Here is a 21,574-nt window from a genome sequence, read left to right on the forward strand (position 1 = left end):
CACCACGGGGGCCGTCACTGTCCGAAGAGGGATGGCTTCGGGATAGCGGGTGGCGTGGTCTACAAGGACCAGGATGAACCGGTGTCCTTGGGCTGTTCGAGGGTCGAGGGGCCCCACAATGTCTATTCCCACTCGTTCAAACGGGGTGGTGACGACAGGAAAGGGTTGCAACGGTGCTTTCATTTTTCGGCCACTTTTTCCGCTGGCCTGGCAGGTGGGGCAGGCCTTGCAGTGGTTGGTGACATCCTTCCGCATGTGGGGCCAGAAAAAATGGGTCACCAGGCGGTCGTAGGTTTTATCCTGCCCCAGGTGTCCGGCAAGGGGGACATCGTGGGCTAAGTTCAGGAGGAAGTCTCGGAAGCGAAGGGGCACCACCAGTACCCGACTGGCCCCTAGTTCTGCAACTTTCTGCTCGCTGTAGAGCAGGTCTTGGTCCCAGTAGATCCAGTGGGCCCCCGAGGTATCCCCGGTGCTCTGGGCCAGGGCTTGCTGCCGGAGTCCTTCGAGAGAGGGACAGGTTTTCTGTTCGGCCCAGAATTGTTCCTGCGTGGGGCCTCCTTCCTGCCGCCATTGTGCCAGGTCAGGGACGGCCCGAAGCTGGTCGGATCCTTCTTCGGGGTGGGTCAATGGCCTGGCTTCTGGGGCGGCCTCCTCTGGGATGAGCGCGGGAGGAGGTTCTGGCCACTCGGGCTCCTCTGGGCTGGGGACCGCGCGGGCGGTCATGGATCGGGTCGTGACGCAGACCCATTCGGGGAGGCCAAGCATCCCCAGGTGCTCCCTCCGTTCGACAGCTGCCCAGGGAGAGCTTTCAAGGTCGTTTCCTAGGAGGCAGTCCACGGGGGCATCATCGCGGACAGTTACTTTTAACATCCCTGTTACTCCTCCCCACTCGAAGGGGACGCAGGCCATGTGGCATAGGCTTTCGGAGTTGTCGGCTGATCGGACAGGGCAGAGAATGTTCGGCAAGATTTGGTCTGGAGTGACGAGGTGGCGTCGGACCGCCGTTACACTGGCCCCGGTGTCGCGGAGGGCTTCCGCCCGGTGGCCATTAATGTTGACCCATTGACCGTACTTCTGTGTGTTGGCGGGAAGGGGGGCCCGCGGAATCATGTCTCTCTCCCCTAAGCAGACCAGTGCCATGGCGGCGGGTGCCCATTCAGAGGGATCGGTCTCGTACTCTTCTTGGTCGTCCGGGATTAGTTCTTCCCCTAGGGCCGCTGCTGCCACTTGGCGGGGGGTAGTGTTCGGGTTCTTTGGGCAGTTGGGGTCACTGGCGTAGTGGCCGGGCCGCTGGCACCTGTGGCACGTAATGTTGGCCCGGAAACCGGCCCGGATGGCAGGGCTTCCTCGGCCAACCGGGGTCGAGGGGTTTCTGGGGGGTGACGAGGGGCCGGGGTCTCTCCCCCGACCCTGACTTCCTCCTCCCCCTCGGGGGCGATACGGTCTGGATAATTCGCTGGGTGCGTTCCGGCCAACTCGGGTGCTTTCCCACCGGTCGGCTTCGACGGCGAGTTGTCGCGGGTCGGTTAGCTTACTGTCCAGGAGGTGTTGCCGGAGCTCCACGAAGCAGTTGTTCGACAGGTGTTCCCATACGATAAGGTCAAAGAGTTGTTCGTAGGTGGTTACTTTGTTGCCCTTGATCCACCCCTCGAAGGCTCGGCTAAAAAAGTTCACGTACTCCACCCAAGTTGTACCCGGAATCCTTTTGCAGTCGCGGAACCGTTGGCGGTACATCTCAGGGGTGAGCCCGTATCGAGTGAGGAGGGCGGCCTTCATGTGGTCGTAGGAGGTCATCAGCTGGTCCGGGAGTTGCAGCAGGGCGTCCCGCCCTTCGTTGACAAACCTCCCCCATAATCCGGCTCCCCAATCGCTTCGGGGAATCCGGTGGGAGGTCATTGCCACCTCATAGGCTTTAAACCACTGCTGTATATCATCGTTCTTGTGGTATTCCCGGATGACATCTTTGGGGATGTGAACCTTGGATTCGGTCGAGGCAGACGGGGTCGGTCGTTCGGGGAGCCCGAGGTCTTTATTCTGTTTCTGGATCTCCAGTGCTTTGAGATTGCGCTCATGTTCGTACTCTAGTCTCTTTTCCTCTAGCTCTCTCTGTCTTTGCTTGTCTTCTCGCTCTTCCTTGAGCCGTAAGTGTTCCAGGGTTATTTTTTGTTCTGCCAGCTTGAGTTCTCCATCCAGGCGAAGTCGGGCTAGGTCTAATTCGTGGAGTCTGGTTCTTTCTCTTTCTCGGATCTCTTCCAGGGAGAGACCCGCTCTTTCGTTAGTTGGTGCGAGGCTCGTTTCGGATGTTTGTGTTCGGGGTACGGCCGTACCCGTTTCCGCCCAGGCTTCTAGGGCTCGTTTGAAGTCTTCCTTCGTACTCAGACCCGTGGTTGGGAGACCAAGTTCCATGCAATATTGCTTCAGTTCTCGGTGGTTGTAGTCTTCCAATTTTTCCATCTGGAATTTCTCCGTTGTTCCGCTCTCTGTTGTCATGGTGGTCGTGTGTCGTGGGTCGGGTGACTTTCTGTACGATTATGCGTAGGTTCGGATCCCGTCGCTGGCCACCAATGTTAGACGGGGACCCTGAGGGTCGGCCGGACACTGAGGGAGAGATCCCCGAGGGGGACCGTCTCCGGCGATCGTACAGACAAGTTACCTCCCTCCCCACAAACAGGCACCACACCAAGTCGAGTTCAATGCTTTATATAAGGTTCGTAAGGCAAGGATATTAGCGATACAGGATATCTCGGACCCGGGGGTCCTCTCACTTCTAGTCTCTGTAGGGAAAAGGGGGTAGCGGGACAGTCTTGGTACCGGATCGGTACAGGTGGTGGTAAGAGGCGAGCTCACAATCCTCGAGCTGGAGTGTCTGTGGATCGGGCCGCGGCAGCGCCAGCAGGCCAAGATGGTAGTCTCACAAAGCAGAGGGCCGCGGCAGCGCCAGCAGGCCAAGTCGATGGTTTCACGAGGCAGAGGGCCGCGGCAGCGCCAGCAGGCCAAGTCGATGGTTTCACGAGGCAGAGGGCCGCGGCAGCGCCAGCAGGCCAAGTCGATGGTTTCACGAGGCAGAGGGCCGCGGCAGCGCCAGCAGGCCAAGTCGATGGTTTCACGAGGCAGAGGGCCGCGGCAGCGCCAGCAGGCCAAGACGAAGGTTTCACGAGGCAGAGGGCCGCGGCAGCGCCAGCAGGCCAAGACGATGGTTTCACGAGGCAGAGGGCCGCGGCAGCGCCAGCAGGCCAAGACGAAGGTTTCACGAGGCAGAGGGCCGCGGCAGCGCCAGCAGGCCAGTTACGGATGAGTTCTTCTCGGGTCTCTCGACTCCAGGATACAACTGGCGTCCGGGTCTGGCCCTGCCCCAGTTATAGGTCTGGTCCCCTTTGATGTCCGGACCCTCGCGCCTGGGGGGGCCGGGAGGTCCGGGATGAGGGAGTCCAGACACCCAGCAGGGGGGTGGAGCCAGCGCCCAGGGCGGCCTGGGGTGATCGACACCTGGCGGAGGAGAGCCGTTGACGATTCCTTCTCCCATTGACTCGCCAAGTGGTCACTCTGCCTCCTGGGGGGAGGTTGGTGCCTCGATGTCGGGCCCGGCCGGGCCCAGGGTGATGGTCGAGTGGAGGCCACGCGGCCTCGTGCTGCAGTGCCCCAAGATGGCGGCCGGGTCGATGTCGTGGTGTGGATGGTGACCCGGGACAGCTGGGTCCGGCGCTGGTGTCTTGTAGTGGAGGGATTGCAGGGTACTTCGGGTGGTCGGTGGGGGACTCTGGCTGGGGATGCAGGAAGAGCCAGGGTCCCGGTCCCATTGCGGGGAGGGGGGCAGCCCGATCATGCGGCCTGTCCAACACAGAACATGCCAAGAGATTAAATCTTACAAGGATTGGCTATCTAGACAGGTTGAAGGACAGTTATACTCCAAATTTATGGCCAAGTTTTAGATGATGCGTTCCTATAATTCACATCTTGAACTTCTATTTAATAAGTCAACACAACAAATTACTGAACAGACTTAAGCAAAAAGCAACGGGTTCCAGGTCAACCTGTACTTATATGTGAAATTTCTCTTGTTCGTCATCCACAGATCTACGGATACAGACACAGACTGCATAATACATACTGTGATACCTGTACACAGATATTTATTTTAATGGTACATTTTTGACATGATGGTTACTGTCTTACTGTTACTGCCCTGAAACCGGTCCAAGGATGCTTGTTTCCGGTCCAGGTAGGACCTGCCTTGGCAGTTCGGGCTGGACTGTTCCCATCAGGAACAGGGTCAAGACAAATTTGCATATGGCTGGGTCCAAACTGGGGTGGTGTGGTGAGAAAAAGAATGATGGATTAAACCCAGATCCATGTGACTGGGGGGTGAATGTTTGAATTGTCCAGCATTCCGTCAATCAATTGTTTATTTTACTGTCTTAATCACATGCAACTCTTACTGAATTGCCCCAAGATAACCATCATTCCCAATGCAGCACTCTTTCACAGGGTAAATGTAAGGGTCCTCCGGTGTGTCATATCTGCCTGTGGCATGCCACTCCCGGTATTAGATTATATTCTGTGAAACTGTCCTTCTCCTTGGATATTTGTATACTAAAATATTTGAAAAATCGGCAGTACAGTACGAGTACATTACATCTTTAAAATGATTAAAAACAATTCATAAACAAATAATTTACAAACTTGCACGATAGCAACACTGGTTTGATAGGAACAATAAAACCATACAATCCAAAATAAAAAATATATATCTAAATGGCATGGAAGGGGCCAGTGTTGTGGGGGAAGAAATAGAGGACATTTTACTTCAAATTGGCCAAATACTCTATAGATTCTTAGCAATGGGAAAAAAAACAATGACAGGGGATGAGTCTGCTCTACATACCCTGCACTGGTGGACACCTAGGAGACGTCATAGAGGAACATCCAATGTGTTTGATGCTTATGATAATTTGAAAAAAGAACAATAAACGTTCATCGGTGTCTTCACCCCTCTGCATGCAAGATAAATGTTGCTACCCCGAGGCTACCTTTCCATTGGGCTGTAAATGTGGTACGGGGTATACCCGACCTAAACCTTAAGTCAAGGGCTTTTGTGAAAGGAGGTTCAATCCTGTCCATATAATTATCGAAGCAGTCAAATTGTGATGAAAATAACTCTGTAAAAGGGAAATATGTCTCATTGGGCCAATTTAACTGAAATCCGGAAGTGTCATTACACATTTAACATGTGAAAAAGTTATTTAATGGAGGACTTTGGAACCACAATCAATAAAAGAAAAGAAAATAGTTCCAGAAACAGGTGAACAATGTATCCTATATACAAGGCGCCATGATGACATAGAAACAAATTAAAAGACCTTCAAATATCCAAATTAAATTTGCTTTAAACTAGTATTCTGCTACAAATTGCTCAAAGGCAATTTAAACTGTTGTGCATCTGTTTATTTATGTCTTTGTTTTTTACAGATTTATCATAAATGGGAACATTTTCACTTTTCAGTTTGGTGCGAAATAAATGCTGTAGTTTACCCTATACAGCAGTATTGTCACAATCATGGAGTATTGAGAGTTTTAACCTGGAATTAACAAGCTTATAAAAGAAGCAACATCTTTGATCCAAATTGATCTGGTCCTTTCTAAAGTAAAACATACTCCCCTCCCAAGCACCTACCGTTTTGCAAATCTGCGTTGTTATAGTTGTTATAGTGGATTTCTAGTCTGACGTAGGTTGGAGCGAAAGCTGTACCCAGTGGGATGCCAGCATTGCTGGGTAATGTGAATGCCTGGCAAAGAAAAAATTATCTCATTATAACAAAAAGAAGACAAGCAATAAGCTGACCACATCACTGATGTTTAAAAGATTTGCGTAGGCATTGATGTATCATTTGTAAAACAGGAACAAAGTAAATGTAACACACAACACATTGTGTATGACGTTAGAACGCATACATTGACAACGTGTACCTTTACAACGCGTTCGTAACAACGAAAGTTGTTACCACGCATTGCGCTGGGGGGCGCAACATTGATTAATTTAATTTAATTTACTATTCCAACACCAGTCCCCGTGGATAGTAGGGAAGGTGTTGGGATAGTAAATTAAATCATTTACTATCCTTGAGCGCCCCCCAGTGCAAAGCGTGGTAACAACTTTCGTTGTTACGCCCGCGTTGTAAAGGTATTCCGTGGTAATGCTTGCGTTCTAAATGCTGCATACCACACCAACATGTGTCAATTTGAATAAAGTAATACAAATCTAGCTACAAAGCAATGGTTGCAGAAGAGGAGAGAGGTTTTTACAGTGCATAGTCAAGTTTTAGAAAAGGAGACTGCATTAGAGATAAAGGTCAACAGTCGAAAGAGGAAGCATTCTGGAAAGTGGTTTACAGCACGAGTTGAACATCGAGGTGTCTAACATAAGAGAAAGACTATAACTGCACCAGGAGGTATATTACGAGATTCAAAATTTTAGGTTGAGCCTACAAAAAATGTTTGTATGTATTTTATTCCGATTTGCCCACTTGGGTAGATTTGACTCATAATAATTTTTTGTAGGCTCAACCTACAATTTTGAATCTCGTAATATATGTAATTGGCATTTATTGTAACCCAGTACATGACTAAGGAAAAGGACGTACTATCTCCTTCGGTACTATTTACTTGTGTTAAGTCAATGCTTAGCAATGATGATATCATATGTCATTGTTTTTCCTCTGTCATTAACCCGTTCTAAAATGGTGGTCAGTTCGCTTAAAGAAAGTATAGCAGCTGTAGTCCTTTTTTGATTATGTTGAATGTGATTTGCGTATATCATGTGACCATGGTAAACACCAATCTGACCCGTGACCGAGAAACCTACGGGTTTAGAAACGGGTCAGGAGTTGTTTTCCGCTGTATGAATTAAATACACGCTAAAAACAACAAATTGGGGCTCGGTGTATTCTCTTCATTCCTGAGAGAACTTTTTGCTGGATATATATATATATATATATATATATATATATATATATTCACTGAAAAAACCATAGGTTATAGACCATATATAGTTAGGAATTAGCATTTAGAAAACCTTATTTTACTCACACAAAACCATGGAAATTCCATATATAGTTAGTTGCACTAACTATATATCGCGCACCCGCAATCCACTGCTGATGATGTCACATATTACATCATTCATGACATGGTCAGTGACATCACTGATGACATCACTGATGACATCTCAAATGACATCACTGATGACATCACTGATGACATCTCATTTGACATTACTGATCACATCACTGATGACATCATTCATGTGATGATACAATGAACCTCTTCAGACTCTAATATAACCTTAGATACACTCAGTGTAAACAGACACTCACAGACTGTCACTCATCCATGGAGTTACTCACACACCTAGTCAGTCTTGCAAAGAATCAATCACACCTCGATTTCCTCAACTATATAGTTATACACACCTTACTTATTGGAACATATAATAACACATATTTACTCTGTTATACAATCCCTGATACAAGTTCACAATAATCCATACAGCCACTCACACATTCACTGGCTCTTATGCACAGTTATTTATATATGTCAACTATCACATGTACTGTGTTTTACATATGTACTTACTTTGACATGTAGCACTGAGATATCCATTCACTCACCAATACACTCATGCACACAGTCAACCGCCCATACAGATGTTTCCACATGCACTTTTGAACCCATACATCTAGTGAATCAACTGCTCACACATCTATGCACAGAGTCATACACCTCCCAGACACCCACACTCAGTCTCCCATACAAATACTTGGGCAACTAATCAATAACCCATATAGTTAGTCATATAGCTAATGATCAACACATGCATCAGATTACAAAACAACAGACACAATGATGCACAATTTAAAACAGTTTAGTCACTAACCCATGCACTCAGTGAGACACATTTAATCACTCACTTATACAGTCAGTCATGCACCTACTAAATCCTTCATCCAGACACTTATACATCCACTCATTCTTCAATATGTAAGACATATTTTAACTTTACAGAAGCATACAGTCACTGGATGTTGTCATCAGTGATGTCATCAGTGATGTCATTTGAGATGTCATCAGTGATGTCATCAGTGATGTCACTGACCATGTCATGAATGATGTAATATGTGACATCATCAGCAGTGGATTGCGGGTGCGCGATATATAGTTAGTGCAACTAACTATATATGGAATTTCAATGGTTTTGTGTGAGTAAAATAAGGTTTTCTAAATGCTAATTCCTAACTATATATGGTCTATAACCTATGGTTTTTTCAGTGAATTTTCAAGGTTTTGTAAATGCTAATTCCTAACTATATATGGTCTATAACCTATGGTTTTTTCTGTGAATTTCATTGGTTTTTTAACAGCTAATATCTGTAGCTGTAAAATGTATTCTTCTTTAAATCCAAAAATATATTTTATATGTTTATGAAGAATTTTTTTTTTAAATATTTTTTTTTCTTCGTTCCCGCTTCGCGAATCGGGAAGCTTCCCGTTAGCTGACCTTGATGCCGCGAAATAGACCGCGAGCCGGTAAACGTTTCTTTACCGCAAGTGCCGCGTTAGAAAACAACATCGTGACGCCTCCCGTCCGCATGACGTTCCACGTTGTCGCGTGATACGTCATATGACGTGCTACGTTAGCGAACTGGTACGCGAAGCGAGTGCCAAAGCGCAGGTTTCTGGAAGCAAACCGGGAGGCCCTGCAAAGCGCTTAACGTAAACACAGCAAGTCATGTGACTTGGTAATAACACTTTTCATTGGTTCATTTCACTTTTGGTTTCCTAATGATGTAAGACTAGGTCATATAATCTAAAATGAACACTTTTGATTGGTTGAGAACTCTTGTTTTTCCCAAATGATGAAAATCCCTCCTTCTTTCCTCACTCTGACTTTCATCATTGTGAGAGAAAGACCCTTTGTGATCACTGAGCAATGGCTTCTTTAGTAGCTTCAGCTGGTGCTTCCCCACCACCTCCACCACATCCAAGGAAGAGTGGACCACCTGCTCAAGTTGTAATTCAACAAGAAGAAGAAGAAGAGGAACAGGAGGACGAGCACGAAGAGAGGCAGTTTTTGCCTGAGCAGCCCAAGACGTCTCACCGGAAAGAAAACTTCATTTGGCAATTTTTTTAAATTCCCAAAGGTCAGAAAAAAGTAAATGCAAGATACGTAACTTGCCTTATATGTCAAGATAGACTGTCCAGAGGGACCGACAAAAAATACAGTTTCGGAAACTACACAATGCATCGCCATATGACTAGGTGGCATCCTAACAACTACAGTGCTGCACAGTTTCGGAACGACCTAGATAATCTCCCTATTATGGCCAGAAGATCTGTTGTACCGGAAGTAACGGGACCAGAGGGCAGGGAGATGGTGCCAAATATACAAATGAGATTTGGTGAAGTAAAACACACCTGCGTATTTTGCGATGGATTCATTTCCTACGGAGAAAGAAGCATCACTCTGATCAACAGAGCTATTGACTATCATATGCAAGTTTGTCCGAAACGCCCAAAATAATAAATACTTCTTTTTTTTGTTTTGTTGCTCCTGTTGAGCCCTTTACAATGAATCGTTTTCATTGCCCCCTCCAAGAAAAACCCAAAAAAATATAAAACTGTTCCGAAAAATTCAAAAACAGTAAAAAAATGTTCAGAAAAATAAAAAAAAAAGTTCTTTTCAGAACTACCTCCCCGTTATTAAAAAATTGGTACAATATTTGGAACTGTGCCAACCTCTATTTCTCTTAGTTCGCTTCCTAGTTCGCTCGCTGGTACGCGAACTGGAAGCGAACCAAAAACAGTAAGTATAAGGGAAGGAAACACACACTTATGTTAAAAGAAAGACAGCTATAGGGGAGTAAACTAGAGATACTATTACCCATAATCCACTACTGATGATGTCACATATTACATCATTCATGACATGCTCAGTGACATCATCAGCAGAGGATTGCGGGTTTTTTGGCAACATGCCTTATCCACGGTTTAATAACGCTGCCTTTTGCTTTATATAAGTTTTCAAATTGTATGAAATATATACCAATAGGTCTTTATGAACCTTTAGGTAGTGCTTTTGTTCATGAGGTCTGGTCGCTTCCATACACATACAGATGTTTCAAAGATGATCAAGAAGTTTATCTGAATGGAGAGGAATGCACTGAGACGCCAGATCATTCACTAATGTGTAGGCACATACAGTTACACGATTCATGCAACAAACACCGACCAAATATGGCTTGCGTGTTGCAAGGCACGCCAGTTCCTGCTATCATCCCCACGTTCAAGTTGTTGGAAAATGGTAGTTATTTGATGCTCAATAATGAAGATTGTTCTGAGTTAATTAAAAGTATTCCTTTTATCGTAACAGTAAGTGAACGGGTTATTTGCTGCAGAAATGTTCTATTTCCTCCCACACATGAACATAGGGAGTTTTCAATCTGGCCACAAATACCAACCTTGGGACACGTTTCAACGGCATGACAAGAATAAGAGCTCTTTTGTCTCAGAGAGAGGTGGCCTTGAGTTCGGCCCGTGAAACTTTCGTACTTCACATAGCGAACACCCGTACACAGGTTTGCCTTTCAATTTCAGCAACATGTTTCCGACTATCTTTAACGCATCCTCCACAAAATCCCTGGCACACTTTTTTAAAGTTGTTACCAGTGGTCTCGTGACTTCATTTGAGAAAATCTTTGGAGTCATCCCTGCTCCCTTTCATTGTATTTTCTGCACTCTGGTTCGTGGATTGGCATTTTTACTTGCATTACCAGCGGACGCTCTTGTGCTTTTTTACATTTTTAAATATGGATGTCCCTCCTATGCAACCTCCGACCCTGCAGCTGCTGACACTGTTCCGCAATCGCATGCTAGAATATTATGGCACAATGCCGTTGGCGATATTAAGCACGGCATATGGATTATCTTTTCGGTTCTCCTACTTCACCTGTGTCCAGCCTGTATTTCACTGCCTGACCTGTGATTTCGATTGGGCCATTGATTTGTGTCTCTGCGGACCGGTTTCTCCTGACGTCGACTTTAATCAGCTGATGACTCCTATCATTACTCACGAGTTGATTTGTCCTGGCGAAAGGATTATGGCTGTGGCATTGATGCATGGACTACTTGGTCCCTGGAATTTACTGGCGGCAGCACAGTCTTTCTTGGAACACAGCTTTCTTGAAAACCCACCGAGCTGTCCTCTGATGGTGATAGAGGATCCGGTGCTGGGAGAGCACGTATGTTCTTTTCCGCTTTTAAATTGGATGGCTGAACTGTTTTCGGATGAAGACGGTGACTTCCTATTGGAGGCTGTTGCAGCTTATTTTGCATACACAGTTATGTCATAGACCTTTTTCATGTTTGATATGCTGAGTACTAGCATTTCATTGACAATTCATTGACTTATTTGTCAAGTTTTTATTATTTACCTTGCCTATTGGCTTAAGACTCGATAAAGTACTTGGCTGTTTTATTTTTCTTTAGCATTGAATTTTCCTAGTTTTTAATGCTTTACCTTGCGGACCGTCCACATATAAACTTGCAATCTGCTCTCATGAGATGGCACTTCTATTATCTTATTCAGTTTGTTTCCGGATCATGAGGAGGTGTCATCTAGGTCCTGGATATCTTTACACCGTGTTAAGTTAGCATGGGCTCATTACCGGTTTAAACGCCATTTTTCCTTTTTTGCAACTTCTGCACACGACACTTAGTTGTTGCTTTAGCTTTCCACCTAGTAGTTCATCGTGGTTTACATGAGAATAATATGTTATTGGTCTACTATCTGCTTTACTTGTTAAACTATATCTGTACAGCGAGTGCTAAAGTTTCAAGAACAACACGATACAGAATTGTTATGAGGTCTGATCTCCACGACTTCATACTCATAACATAAGTGCAACTTCTGCCAATTCTGGGCATGAGGCGGGTTTTATATTGCTTTGCCGAACACACATACACAACAGTTGATGCGGTTCACATGAAGAGAGAGCTGGTGTATGCTGATGTGATTCCTTCAAATCTAAGACACTAAAGTATGGACACGCCCTAAACCAACACAAAGAGACCTTCTTAGCAAATAATATAATATGTGTATTAGGGAGGGTGAGATATAAGCAGCCGCGGGCCGTGGAGGGAGTTACGATGGGGCAGGGAGGCGGGGAGGGGGAGAAGCAGGGTGGAGCCCTCTCTACCTTGCCCCTCCCCCTCCCCGCCTCCCTGCCCCACCGTAACTCCCTCCACGGCCCGCGGCTGCTTATAAGTGTTGCTAACTCTTATTCATTTACAGCATGTTAACATACTGTCACCATTCGCTTTTTATGTACTAGTAACTATGCTGGTAATTTTGCTACTGATAATATGTGTACTTGTATTCTCCACCCTGCTTCTCCCCCTCCCCGCCTCCCTGCCTCACCGTAACTCCCTCCACGGCCCGCGGCTGCTTATAAGTGTTGCTAACTCTTATTCATTTACAGCATGTTAACATACTATCACCATTCACTTTTTATGTACTAGTAACTATGCTGGTAATTTTGCTACTGATAATATGTGTACTTTTATTATCTAAGGTACTACGCCTGAGAAGACGGCATTAGTAAATAAACATTTCAAATACACATCTGTTCTTCTTAACTCCATGTTCTGGTTTCTAAGAAATCTATAACGACCGACTGTTCATGAGTTCCACGTATCCTGAGGTACTATAAGTTCATATTCTGGATTGTCTAAACATTGAGAGTTTGTTATATCCAATGTGACACTGTACCTAGCTTGCTAAATAGTTTTTGATTACTAACGTGAGTTTTGGGACACCCTAATTCGCCGAGGTTCCAATCCTCTGTCCACAGTTCTGTGTGAGAACAGAAACCCTGCGACAGGGGCACCCCCGACCCTTGCTGGAGCTTCATCACACTTGCGATACAACTCCAGCAATGCGCCACCTTTACGGCACAGATACATCACGCATCTGTGCTGTTTTTGCCCCATGATGCGCCGCATTGTAAATGCAGCACACCATAGGTGACGGAACAGCGGCACAGAATGACTAACACATCCCTGGTGATGCGCCAGTCATCATAAATCTATCCCTATGCTTCTTATCTTGTTAGAGATGAACCGCCATATGTATCATCAAAGTTATTTGCATTTCCTAAATAGCGAACTTTAAGGAATAAATAGCGATTCTTTACCATTCCTAGTTTGCGATGAGCTATTTGCTAATTAGCCGAATGTAGCCCAATGAAGCCCAATGTAGCCCAATGTAGCCCAAAGATGGCCGCCAGACACACAAAAAAACAAATGTAGCCCAAATATCAGCCAGATGTAGCCCAACTATAGCCCAGTGACAGAATGACCAATCAGCTTCGCAAACCTCCGTTACGCGAAGCGGAGCGCTGTTACAGATATATATCTTTTTTTGAACGTTAATTTCTCAAAATCCACTGGAGCACATATATTGAGACCTAGCAAAGGCACATCGGGCTACCAGTCCCTAATATTTTGCCAAGTTTCGTGCAAATCCATTCAGCCGTTCAATTATTATTGTTATTATTTTTTTTTGCCCCGCGGGGCCCTTTTAAAACCTCCACATCAAACCTAGGGGGTCAGCGAGGATCTACTATGCCCCCTTATAGTTATTTCCCCCTTTGTTTTGACCTCCTCTTGTCTCTCGATCCTACCGAGAGACAAGATGGCGGCCGCTACGGACTGTTTGGAATGTTGACAGACGCCGGAGAACCAATCAGCTTCGCTTCACAAAGCTCCGTTGCGCGAAAAGTCCGCGAACCAGAGCGCTAACCGGTCCGCTGTTACAGATATATATCTTTTTTTAAACGTTAATTTCTCAAAATCCACTGGAGCACATATATTGAGACCTACAAAAGGCACATCGGGCTACCAGTCCCTACAATTTTGCCAAGTTTCGTGCAAATCCATTCAGCCGTTCGGGCTAAAAGTGAGGCCAACCGCCCTATGGAAAACTCAATGTTAAAAACACGTTTTGGGACCCCCCTTTTTTCTCGGCCCCCACTGGACGAACCCCCCCCAAATTTTCAAGGGCTGCTCAGAAACAAAATGTGCCATTTTCCTGAAAATTTCAGCCAATTCCGTCCACAAACGCCAAAGTTATTAGACATAGAATTTTCAAAAAACCCATAGAGAAAAAATCCTAACTATATATACCTACTGGCGACTGCCAGTAGGTAATATATATATATATATATATATATATGTATATATGTATATATATATATATATATATATATATATATATATATATATATATATATATATATATATATATATATATATATATCACTGAAAAAACCATAGGTTATAGACCATATATAGTTAGGAATTAGCATTTACAAAACCTTGAAAATTCACTGAAAAAACCATAGGTTATAGACCATATATAGTTAGGAATTAGCATTTAAAAAACCTTATTTTACTCACACAAAACCATTGAAATTCCATATATAGTTAGTTGTACTAACTATATATCTCGCACCCGCAATCCACTGCTGATCATGTCACATATTACATCATTCATGACATGGTCAGTGACATCACTGATGACATCACTGATGACATCTCAAATGACATCACTGATGACATCACTGATGACATCTCAAATGACATCACTGATGACATCACATCACAACTGAAAGAGTGGATGTATAAGTAGTAGGTGCGTGACTGACTGTATGAGTGAGTGATTAAATGTGTCTCACTGAATGCATAGGTTAGTGACTAAACTGTCTTAATTTGTGCATCATTATGTCTGGTATTCTGTAAACTGCTGCATGTGTTGATCAGTAGCTATATGAGTAACTATATGGGTTATTGATTGATTGTCCAATTATTTGTATGGGAGACTGAGTGTGTGTGTGGCTGGCTGGGAGATGTGTGACTCTGTGCAGATCAATGTGTTCTTGTATCAATGATTTATAAGAGAGTAAGTATGTGTTAGAATATGTTTGAAAATGTAAGGTACTCTATGTTTAACTGTATAGATTAGAAAATGGAAGTGTGATTGATTCTTTACAGGACTGACTAGGTGTGTGAGTAACTCCAAGGATGAGTGGCAGAGTGTGAGTGTCTGTATAGGGTGTATGAGTGCATATGATAGTGTTGTAAAGATGAGTGATTGTATGTATGAATGATTGTATGGGTGAATGAGTGAATGTGTGTGTAGACGTAGGAATCAGTGAGTGCGTATGTAGTAACTAGTATTGGTGTGTCAATTGTTTAAAAAAATATATTCTGTATTTAACACTGGGTGTAACAGAGGTTATATTAAAGTGTGAGGAGATGCATTGTATTGTCACATGAATGATATCAGTGATGTGACCATTGATGTCAAATGAGATGTCATCAGTGATGTCATTTGAGATGTTATCAGTGATGTCATTTGAGATGTTATCAGTGATGTCATCAGTGATGTCATTTGAGATGTCATCAGTGATGTCATCAGTGATGTCATTTGAGATGTCATCAGTGATGTCATCAGTGATGTCATTTGAGATGTCATCAGTGATGTCATCAGTGATGTCACTGACCATGTCATGAATGATGTAATATGTGACATGATCAGCAGTGGATTGCGGGTGCGCGATATATAGTTAGTACAACTAACTATATATGGAATTTCAATGGTTTTGTGTGAGTAAAATAAGGTTTTTTAAATGCTAATTCCTAACTATATATGGTCTATAACCTATGGTTTTTTCAGTGAATTTTCAAGGTTTTGTAAATGCTAATTCCTAACTATATATGGTCTATAACCTATGGTTTTTTCAGTGAATTTCATTGGTTTTTTAAAAGCTAATATCTATAGCTGTAAAATTTATTCTTCTTTAAATCCAAAAATATATTTTATATGTTTATTAATAATTTTTTTAAAATATTTTTTTGTTTCGCTCCCGGTCCGCGAACCGGGAAGCTTCCCGTTAGCTCACTTTGATTCCGCGACCCGGTCCGCGAACCGGTAAGAAATCAACATAGTGACGGTATCGCGTTGCCGCGTAATGCGTCTTATGACGTACTGCGTTAGCGCACCCGGAAGTGCCCCGGGGCGCGGACCGAGGCGCGAAACGCAGCTCCCCGGAAGCGATCCGTGGCGCGAAAGCGTGACGTATCGCGTTGCCACGAAATGCGTCTTGTGACGTATCGCGTTAGCGCACCCGGAAGTGTCCCGGGGCGCGTACCGAGGCGCGAAGCGGAGCGACCCGGAAGCTAACCGGGGAGCGTTCCGCAGCGCGTAACATGAGCGTGAGAGGTCATGTGACTTGTTAATAAAACTTTTCATTGGTTCATTTCACTTTTGGTTTCATAATGATGGAAGGCTAGGTCAGGTGACTTAAAAATAACACTTTTCATTGGTTGAGAAGTATTGTTTTTTCCCAAATGATGAAAACCCCTCCTTCTTTCCTCACTCTAACTTTCATCATTGTGAGAGGAAGACCTATTTTGCTTCTTGGAAAATGGCTTCATTGGTAGCTTCAGCTGGTGGACCCCCACCACCACCACCACCTCCTCATGGGAAGAAAGGACCACCTCCCCAGGTCCTTACCAACACTGAGGAGGAAGAGGAAGAAATGGATGAGGAGGGAGAAGAACCACAATTTTTAGAAGAGTTGCCCCGGGTTTCCAGAAAGAAAGCCAATTTCATCTGGCAGTTTTTTTCAATACCTCGTGGGCAAAAAAAAGTCAACGCGAGGTATGTCACCTGCCTGATATGCAAGGAACAATTGTCCAGAGGGACGGACAAAAAATATAGCTTTGGCAATCACACTATGCACAGGCACATGATGAGGAAACATCCCCTAAATTACAGCCGGGCGGAATTAAGGGATATGCACGACAATCCCAGACCAACTCCTGTGGCCAGACCAACAATACCGGTTTCTCTATCACCAGAAGAGGCACGGGAAACTGTGCCAAATATTCAACAAAATTTTGGGCACATGATCCACTTATGTATGCACTGTCGTGCATTATTAGCTTGTGGCAACATGAGCATCAATGCACTGAACCTGGCGTATGAACACCATGATTGCCCTAACCGCCCCCAGTAATTTTTTTTTGCTCCTGTTGAGCCCTTTTCAACGCCTGTTTTTTGTTGTTTCCCCCCCCCCCAAAAAAACCAAAAAAAATATAAAATCGTTAAAAAAATACAAAAAAAACAAAAAATGTTCAAAAAATTAAAAAAAAATATAAAACAACAAAAATATAAAAAAAAAGTTCTTTTCAGAACTACCTTCCCTTTCCCAAAAAATTGCTAGAATGTTTAGCACTCTGGCAAGCTCTATTTCTTTTGGTTCGCTTTCGGGTTAGCTTCCCGGTACGCGGACCGGGAGCTAACCAAAAAAAAAAAAAAAGTGTAAGTATAAGGAAAGGAAACAGAGAGTGATGTTAAAAGAAAGACAGCTATAGGGAGTAAAGAAGAGATACTGTTTAATAGATCTATTTACCGAAGAAAAGACAGAAGAGGGTATAATTGTAAAAAACAAAATAGATAACGAATTGAAAGAAAAAAAAAGAGAGTATAACATTAACAAAGAAGAGTTTCTTGGAGAATGTGAGTGAATGTTCAAAATAAGATTAAAACATGAGGAATAACAGAGAGAAAAAATAGAAAACAGAAAACAAAAAATAACAGAAAAAGATTAATTGAAACAGCAAAGAAATGTAATTAACGTAGAGCCATATCATCAACATAGGCAATAAAAGTTTTGCAGCTTTTATTGACAGAAATGTGTCGCTAAAGCTGCTTTTGTGGCAGAAAACTGCCACTAAAACCACTTTTGCACCAGTTTTCTGCCAATAAAAAGAGCAATAATTTTATTGGCTGTGTTCATAATATTACCCTTAGTGTGCTTCAACTACACAGAGAAAGCATTATGAACAAGTAGTGATAGAGTGATCAGTCAAAGACACTAAGAGTAATAGAGACGCAGTGAGTGAACAAGAGTGAGGAACTATGAGAAGAGAGGGACTGAGAAAAAGAGTGGAAGGAGTTGAGTAAGTAGGTAATAGAGAAAGGAATGAGGGAAGTAGCAAAGGCAGGAAACTGAGGGTTAAAGAAATGAAGCAGTGGAACTAATAGTAGTTAAATGTGATAGAAATGTAACGAAAACAGTACAAAATATTTACCTTATAATTGTCGTTAAATTACTCACTTTTTGTTTTTATACTTTCAATCTGTGAAAGAGAGAACAAACATTTGAAAAATATTAAAAAATGTATTTAAAAATTAGAAAAGACAAGGGAAAAGATTGAAGGACAAACAGTTTTTCAACAACTTTGACACTTACAGAAGCTTCTGCTTCTCCAGGCCCCCTACACAGTCCTAAAGATATACATTTTAAACTAACAGTATCTTGATGCAGATGAAGTGAGGCCTATCTTAAAACATGGTGCATCTTTTGCATTGCTGTTGTTTCAGAAAAGTGTCGCAATACACTAAAATTTTAAATAATTGCTTCAGGATGCCAATAAGCTGTCTACTATCCAGAGGTTTGTTTCAGGTGAGGCCTACTCAGGGTTGCAGATGAGATTTACACTTGTTGAAGAGTACAGAGGAGATAATACATGTGAAGGTCTACCAATGAAGTGAGTCATGTCCACTGCACTCTTCAACAAAGTCCAAATCTCCTATGTTTCCCTGGACAGACCTAAACTTGATCTGCACAATGTGATTCATAATGATAGGAAACACAGGTGATGTAATTGAAATACGTGCAATTTATTTTGCTCATTTCACAATCACATCACTTGTGTTTCCTTTGCTTAGGTATCTCATTGTGCAGATGTAGTCTAGCATATGAAAGAATACGCAGAAGTGCAGCACTGCATGCAACAACTTTGACACTTACAGAAGCCTCACCTTCTCCATGCCTCCTACACAGTTCTACATATACATCATAAATGCAAACAGTACAGAATTAATTATACATGTTAAATGGTTTATTTTTGCTGTTCTCAGAATGTATCAAATTTCACTAAAAACAGTGACTTGAAGGTATTCATCATGTAACAGCGGGGAAAAAAAAACACAATCAAAATGATTGTGTTTAAAAAACCCATACAACATCAGAAATCAAAATTCAGAACTCGTTAAAGTTAACTTACTTTTCATGACGTCCAAGGATGTCCTATGAACAGCTTACACTCTTTTGTGCTGTTATTACTTTCAGCCCGCCACTTTCTGAAAGAAAATCTCCATCGTTTTTAAAAACACATTACATGCAATAAATGACTTCTTGCTCTCTACCACAATTTTCCACAAGGCCAAATCTGGTCAGAGCCATTTATAACTCTTGGATTTCTTGTAAGCCAATCCCGTCATTTGGCATTTCCGCAACTTTCAGAATTAAAATGTTGAAGATCATTTTCACAATCCTGGAATAGTAATATCTTCCCCTTCTTGCTCAGTCATGTTCTACATTTCCTATGACACTGATACTGCTTACTATGAAGCAGACTTACACTACCTCTATGACTACTACAATTATTTAATTCTCTACATCACTTTTAATCACAAAGCAATGTAAAACAGTAGACAGCATTGCAGACTTACATTCCCTCTACTCCATGTTTTGATTGGCTGCTTCAATTAGCTTATAAAAAGAAACAGTTTTTCTGAACTCATTGAAAGTGCATGTATTTCTCCATGACGTCCAGTCCTATGGTTAGAAGTTATGTCTCTGAACTACACTTATCCTCAAGGCCAAATTGTGTAGGAGCCATTAGAACTTCTTTAGAACTTCTTGAAATTCCACAGAGCACATCCCAAGCTTATTTCCCTAAAATTTTGGTTTTAAAAACACCAGGTAAGAGTTTTTAAGGTCATACGGCAATTTTTTTTTTAAAATTAAAACAGAATCATTGCAGAATGACCAGCCATTTCTAGACTTTAAATAAGCTGTGTAATGTCCTGATGTTATTGAAGGGCCGTCATGATATATAATTGCTGCAGTTACAAAAGTCCTTCCTGATATTGACAACTGCGAAGCTACAAAATTTTTAATTAAAGTTGTCAATTTTGTTCCATCAGGCCTACATCGTTGGAACATTAAAATGACATACTGGCCATATGTTCGTATAAATAATGTGGACATCATTTCAGATTTACATTGGCTACACTCCATGTTGTGATCAGCTGCTTTTACTAGCTTATTAAAGGAGACTGATTTACTGTCTGGCAAAGTTAAATATATAAATCTTTCTGAGTCTACACTAGTAGTACTTGATACCATACAGTTCTCGCAGTCATGCTGCCATTGATAAGAAAGCCCAAACAGCTGATCTACATCTACACCTTCAGCATGCAATACATCAAGCATATACATTAAAAACTCCTGACAATCTTGCTGAATATTTTGAGAGAATTGTGTTTGGCCTGAACATCTGTCTAACAGCTTTTCGAATTTCAGACACACTTTCTATGTTTCTTCTATCAGTGCTACATTTCTCTAACACAGAATTTAACAAACTGCAAAATCTTTGATCAGAATTTACCACAATCTCTTCTTTTACATTTTTTAGAGAAAACAAAACATTAACCACTACATTAGCATAGCAGTTGACACCAGAACTGTTTTCAAACTGAAAACCAACAACATCTTCAACAGAATCCTTTTTGTTTCTGCTTGTAATTTTAGGTTCATTGACTTTTTGTCTTTTTGCTACAACCTCCCCAGTATTGTTCTCATTTCTTCGTTTCCGGCCTACCACACGTTTCTCAAACAAAGGATACTGAGGCAAATGTGGCGCATACTCTCTTCTTAACCTATTGTATTCCTTAACACAATCTAGATCCGCACAAATGTTTGTGACATCACACTCAATCAAGTACAATCCCGATAAAGTTCTAACTCGTGACAATGCCACATATGCCATACCCTCCTTGAACACAGAACTGCCAATATTCACCAATGCACTGTCTACACTTAAACATTGTGATTTATGGATTGTCACCGCATATGCCAAGCAAACAGGAAACTGCTTACGGCAAACATATATGTCTTTTACAAGCAAAAATCTAGCAGAACAACGAGCAATTAGCTGTACTTCCTCAATGCCATCAAATTTAATTTTTAAAAATTCAATTCCATCTCTATTTCTGTATTTCACAAAATCAACAACATTACCCATTGATCCATTTACCAGACCTCTTTCAACATGTAAATTCCTTCTTAAAATTATACGGCAGTTCAAGCACACATTCAGAGTCTTTTCAAAACCTGCAGTTTTAGATATACTCTTCTCTAATGAATCCAATTTTGTTTTCAGATTCTCAGACAAAATAATTGTGGATCCCATATGCTCTACTCTATCAATAGCTTCCAGTTTCACAATCTCTTGCTTTTCTAAATGCAACATTTTGTTGTTAAATTTGGCACATTCTGCAAGAGTTGGCATCAAACATATTCCAGATTTCTTCTCAGTAATTTTCTGAAAAATATTCTCAGGCACAACATCTTGTTCTGGATATAAATTTGACAGTAATCGTGCA

At 42.7% G+C, this 21,574-nt stretch overlaps 1 pseudogene; it reads right to left on the bottom strand.

The window, feature by feature from the left end:
• Positions 1–21,574, bottom strand: part of LOC144806959 (putative DBH-like monooxygenase protein 2) — a 328,657-nt pseudogene that overhangs the window by 171,008 nt on the left and 136,075 nt on the right.

The sequence above is a fragment of the Lissotriton helveticus genome, unplaced genomic scaffold, assembly GCF_964261635.1.
Source record: "Lissotriton helveticus unplaced genomic scaffold, aLisHel1.1 SCAFFOLD_513, whole genome shotgun sequence".
In the NCBI taxonomy this organism is placed as follows: Eukaryota; Metazoa; Chordata; class Amphibia; order Caudata; family Salamandridae; genus Lissotriton; species Lissotriton helveticus.